Raw genomic sequence first — 7,114 nt, 5'->3', positions numbered from 1 at the left:
TATTATACTAAATTGTAAATTAACTATTGTTTAAACTGTATTATTGAATATGTTATATTTATATTTTGCTTATGGCGTAAGCCAGTGGTTGCCAACCTATGGTAAGTGGGCTGCATCCGGCCTACATGTCTCTTATATGGCTAGCATTAATTTCCAAAACGAGGAAATTTAATTGAATGTCATACTAATTATTTGTGAATGTGGTCTAAAAAGGTTGCCAATCACTGGCAGAAGCAATATTATATAGTGTTAATTTTTTCAAATGACAATAAATATTTCAAAATATTGTTCAATTTTTTAAATTTTTAATTGAATTATGTGATATTTTGATTTATATTAACTAATAAAAATATAAATTACCTAAAGCACTATTTTATTTTACTATGAAAATTTATATAAAATTTTATTTTTTAAAAAAAGGTTTATGGAATTTTATTTCAATTTTCAATAGCTCTAATAATCATTCAGCTAATGTATTTAATTAAATGTTATTAAATTTGAAATATAGTAAAATTGTTGAATTGTTATTCAAACGTGATGATGTTTATGAAATTACAAAATTGTTTTCTATTGATTCAATTTAATTCGGACTAGAAAACAATTTTGATTCATGTTCTACTAGTTATTTTTTAGTTATTGTTATTATTATTTTAGTAATTTTACTAATTTATTGGTTTTATGTTTAAAATGCATATTTTCGTAAATTTCGTTTAAAGTTAGAACATTGATAAAATGTATAAATAATGTCTTGGATGCAGAAAATATGTTAAATTAAGCTAATAGAGATATTGCAACTGTAATTTTGGGTAAATTAAATCGTGTTTTTGTGAAAAACAAAGGCTGGAAACGATTACTAGACATTAATTATATACTGGTGGCATTTAATCAAACGAAATTAACTATCATAAGTTAGATTTAAATAAAGCATTAAGTATGTACCTATAACTTCAGTGGATGTAAAGCATTCGTTTTCTTTGTATAAAAACATTCTGTCAGATAATAGAGATAGTTTCACTAATGAAAATCTTATAAAATACATACCTAGTAGTTAATTATTTTTTTAATTTAATTAATTATTTTTATTCAGTTTTATATCTAATTCATGTTAATTTTTGGTTATGCTTTTTTTAAAGATAAATTTGCTTCATTTTTGCTTTTTTAAGACAAATTTTTGCTTTTTTTGTTATTTAATGTGCTTTAAAATCCAAGCCCTATAAATTAGCATATAGGTGGGTACCTAAGATTAAAAAAATATAAAATAACAACTTATAAAAATGAAATTTACCTATATAAATTATAGTTCTTTTTTAATACTTAAGGTAAAATAAATTTTACTCTGCATATTTTAGTTTTTTTTTAGCTAAATTTTATACTTTGTGTTTTTCGTGTATATTTTAAATATGTATCACAATAGTTTTACGTGCATAGACATCCAAACCCTAGTGATGATTCATCACATGATTTGTACCTACTCATATATTTGATATTTGGATAGTGCTGCCGCAAGTTTTTGCGAGGTCCTAGGCAAAAACAGTACAATTTCCTTATTTTTTATTTATTTATTAAAGCTATACACGCCGTTGAGGACTTTTGCATGCTTTCATCAAGTCTTTCCATCCATTCCGGTCTATCGCGTCATTCAGTTGTTTTGTATTGTCGACATCTAAAATATCCTTTACCCTGTCTAACCATCTTTGACAAGGTCTACCTCTTGGTCGTTTTTTTTTTTGGGGGGATTTTTGGTTAATACCCGTGATGTATTGCTAAAATAAATCATGGGTATACGCCTTATTACATGTAGTAACTATCATATGGTAGAAATAAAAAAAACTCACTCATGAACTACACATCCTTAATTATGATTGTTTAATAACAAAAACTTGATGTTAAATGATAATAAATTTGAATTTTTCATTAAAAAAAGAAAAATAATAATAATATAACCGATACCGAATTACGTCATATATATATCCACAACAGGCGCTTACACAAAAAATATTTTTGGGAGGGGTTTTAGGTTGTACATTTTCATAATAATATAATATATATACCAATTTTACTGTATAAAAACATATTTAATATCATTTTCCTGAATTTCGGGAGGGGTTTGAACCTTTAAAAACCCCCCTTGGGTACGCGCCTGATTCACAAGTTGTATTATTTATATTTGTCAAATTTCAATCAATACGATAGACACGGCCATATACCCGCGTATCATCAATTTCTCATGAGCTATACGCCATGAATAAAAATGAAGTATTGGGTATACGCCGAATACCCCCGTATACCCTCCAATAGACCACTGATTAAGACGTTTCTTGTAATATTTACGGCAGCTCGCCAAATATGACCAGCCCACTCTAGACGTTTTGCTTTCAAAAATAATTTAATATTCGGTTTGCTGAATAACATTTCTAGATTTTCATTTTTTCTTCTCTCATATTCACTATTATGGAGTCGAGCAGGTCTGTGAATATTCCGTAGTATTTTCCTTTCAAAAGTGAGTAGTTTTTCTTCATCTCCTTGTGTTGTTGACTACGTTTCACACGCATACATTACTATCGGACACAGAAAAAGAAGTAAACAGTTTCTTTTTTGTACTTTTGGACAATAATCTAGAGCTGAGCATCTTATTCATGGCAAAATATGCTTTATTTACACTATTTATTTTCAGTTGAAACTCATTATGTATATTATTTTTTGTTTATATTGACTCCAAGGTAGGTATTTAAATTCATTATTATTATTATTATTATTATTAAGTACTTAGTTTTTTCTTCATTTATAATGAGATTCATTCTATGAAAGACTCTATTAATTCCTCTGCGGTCTTAACTACATAGCCTTCTTTGTCTCCTAATATTACAATATCGTCAGCATACGCTAGCATTAAATTTTTTTCGTTTAGTTCCATTTCATGGCATGCTGACATATCTCTCATGACTTTTTCAAGCGTAAGATTAAACAATACAGGAGACATTGCTTCATCCTGCTTTAATCCAGACTGAACTTCGAATTGTAGTGACAGCTCCCCTTAGTGGCGACGAAGTTCATGGTAAGGTCGAGTCATGGTCCGACCGGTTTTCGATAATTGTGGCCGGTAGGTATTCATAGACCAGGAAGATCATAACTTTATTGAGTAAATGTATAATAGAGTACTTATTAGTTAGTATTATTGTAATTGTATTGTTGATGTATTAGCATAGAATATTGTACTGTTTGATAGATGCTCAACTTTGATTTTTCAATATAAACGAAAAATGAATGCTTAGGTACCTATCTAAAAAAAAAAACACCTAGTTTTTCATATTATCATTAATTTTTATGACTCCCCTTAAATTCATAATACTTTATACGCTTTAGGGCATTTGCCCCATTTGCCCATAGGCCCCCTTTGAGACGCCTATGAGTCCACCTTTTGCGTAAGTATATTACACTGGAGTATACAGAAAATATTTTTGGGAGGGGCTACTATAGACAGAATTAATTTACCACTGCTATCTCTAAGAATTACTAACAAGACACAGGAGGTACTTATCTACATTTAATTTACAAAATGTTCTAAAACGATTTGACGTTTTTAAAATATTTAGGTGGGGGTTATAGCCCACTAGGCCCTCTCCTATACACGCCACTGGTATGTTATAATATTCGTTATCATACCGTCATTTTTATTTAAAATATCAACAAAGAGAAATGTATTAATTTTAGCATGAAGTGTTTTAGTTTTTGTGTATGTCGAATATCCTAGTAAAAATTATCCCATCAACAACTTTAGGTTGGTTTTCGATAACAAATGTTGTCTAGTTGGTTCATTGGAGACTAGAGAAGTCATTCTTTGAATTTCTTAACAGTTTTCCCAATAATTGCGGAAAAATAACGAAAAATTGCAAAAAAACGACAATATTTACTGACTGCCGGACTTTGATTTTTCTTTTTAAGTGTAATACAAAAAGTAATAATCGTAAGGAATTTAAAATGTTCACTAAATATTTGTATGGATTTTCTTTAGAGGGGGTGAACATTTTTATCGATTTTGGATTTTATCACGGAATTATTAGATTTCATCAAAATATAATTTTTTAACGCTTAATTATAACATTTTTTTGCGCTGCTTCGGTAAACTTTTTTAGTTCGCTGGAAAGAGCAACTTCATTATATTACATTTTTAAATCTTACATAAGTATACATATTGGAATGTTTATCAACTTTTAATTACCAAAAGTAGGGAAATTTCGTGATTTTTATCAACATTTCAAATTCAAACGCTTATTTTTAAAAATTGTGACTACGGATTTTTGAAATTTTTTCACACGAGTATAAACAATGTATGAAAAACATTGTATCAAAATTTGATGGCCAACCAACATTTTTTTATTGACTTTATACGAAAAAAAATAGCATAGTGGAGAAATCGCGGTGAAATGAACAGCGGCGAAATTACCGAGTTCACTAGTACCAGGGGCGTATTTAAACTTTCTTCTAGGGAGGGAGACTCAATTTTTTTCTTTAATTCAGACTCAAAATTTACAAGTAAAATTTTAGATAATATTTAAATCTGGTGAATTCATAATATTTATGGTTTTTTTTTTTTTTTATTGAACTAATGCCGGATTCACATAGAATCGACTTTTGTGTAGTTCTTTTTTATTTTTTGCTATATTTTACAATAAATAACAAAAGTATGCAAATATTTTAAGTCCCTAATCCTATTAAATAGCAATAGCCCACCCGATTCCTCAATTTTTTTTTAATTTAAATTTATTGTTGAATGTAAAAGTAAATAAGATTTTAAAATGTCAAAAATTAACTCAACTCAAAATAAGGTTAACAAAAACCATATTATTTATTATAAACATTTATATTTACATTGTTGAATTCTTAAAAGTAGTATGAAATTAATATTTATTTATGGGATAGGAAGTAAGTTAAATAATGAAGATACTACAACAGCCCCAAAAAAGTGCAATTTTGTATGATTGTATCAGTGAAAAACTTTTTTTTTTGTTCGGATATATAATTTTTTTCATAAAGTACCCCAACTATAAATAGATTTTGGACCCGCTGGATTCCATAGTATGCTCCATTTGTAGGTTTATATAACAAATAGTCATATAAAAATATTAAGTGTTAGTATTAAATATAAACAACATGTAAGTACATAAGTAAATTAATATTTTTTTATTGATATAGAACTAAATACATTTCATTTATTTTAGATTTTTAACGAAAAGAACATATTAGTTTCTAACATATTTCTATATCTGTCATTATGTGTAAGTATATCTACTACTATTTGTAATATTAATTTATTATTACTTACCTTTTTTTACTACATCTTAACTAAAGGATATTAATAACTTACATTGATACTGTTAGTATAGACTTTATATTTACATTTATAATGGTAATAAAAAATAAATAATTTAAATTTTATTAAATTATTTTTACCCTTATGCTATACAAAATATAATATTATAACCATGGTGTTAAAGATTTCTTTAGAAACTTTGAATAATTCATAGAGTAAAAATATTTTAAACAGTAAAATTATAAAATTAAATGATAAATATTGATTATTGATTATAAAGTATTAAATTTTTAATAAATGGTTAGGAATGAGTATTTATGATTAAAAGGTCCAAGAGCATAAAGTATGTGTAATAAGTAGGTAATATCTAGTTTTTACATATATATATAAGTACCTAAATAGGTAGGTATTTAATATGTTATAATAGAAGGTACTGGTGTATGTAAACAAATTTAGTATTTGTGTAAATCAATAAATCTTACATAAAGAATCATTTGTGACTTTACAATAATCAACAATTAAGTACTAAATATAATAATTTATATTTGGTAGATCACCTATTGAAATTAATAATTACTGTAACAAACTAAATATGTAATTATTTAAAAATAAAATAATACTTCTAGTATCTTAATACATTTCAGTTGTATTAAATATATATGTTTATATTATTATTGTGCATTACACATATTGGCATATATAATGTTATATGTATATATTTCTGCTTAATAGTAAATGACAAAATATACTAAACTCTATGAATATTCATAATATACCTAATTATTACTCCAAACATAACATTTACGAAAAATAATATTTAATAATTAAACATATTTATGATGTAATTATTGCAATTTAAGTATTAAGTTTGAAAATATCTACATTTCTTAAGTATACCTAATATCTATAAATTTATATATATAAACACTATGTATGCAATATACATGATGATATAAGAAATATTTATATTTTTACTGTATTTAATTAAGATTAAGCATAAACAAAGAAAATATTTTTTTTAATTCTACATACATAATAACGTATGAATTTTAATTAACTAAAAAATATGTTCCCGTATAAGTGCTATGTAACTAACATTAAAATGTATTTAATTTTTAAGTCTTTTTTTTTTATTTTCATGATTCTAAAATATCGGGCTATGTACAACTACAAAATATAATTGACATTTTCAAAACATTTGGTACCTTTTATTATTCTAATTTAGGATATGTACCTATCACTTATAATCCAAATATTTATGAAGAAATAATTTTATAGATAATAAAATTAAAATACTAAAATACATTTAAAATATTCGTACTCTATATTATATACTTTATACTTAGTTCATTAAGCATATCTATTTACTATTTTACATTGGAAGTGTTGAAGATAGGATTTAATGAGAATAGTTTTTAATTTTTTTACAAAATTATTTATGTTTTATAAAATATTTAAATCCTCCCCTCCAAAGAATATTCTGAAATAAGAGATGAATAAATTGTTCATACAACAAACGGGAGGTTCTTAGTATTATAATATAGTACCTATAACCAGTGAATTTAAACTATATTTGACACATACAACCATATGTATATACATAATATACGTATATAATATATATGAACATTATTAACATAATATTGTTTTGGTAACTCTGATTTCTTTCCCGAATGCCATCATTAAACTTAATATTGTAAAATAAAGTAATTAGATATTCGAGAGATGTATTGTCATAATCAAATTTCTAAAAAATATATCTAAACCATTTAAAAAACTTATACATTCATTTAAGTATGTACC

This window comes from Sipha flava, unplaced genomic scaffold (genome assembly GCF_003268045.1).
Source record: "Sipha flava isolate LNK unplaced genomic scaffold, YSA_version1 240_pilon_pilon, whole genome shotgun sequence".
In the NCBI taxonomy this organism is placed as follows: domain Eukaryota; kingdom Metazoa; phylum Arthropoda; class Insecta; order Hemiptera; family Aphididae; genus Sipha; species Sipha flava.
This window is presented reverse-complemented; position numbering follows the sequence as displayed.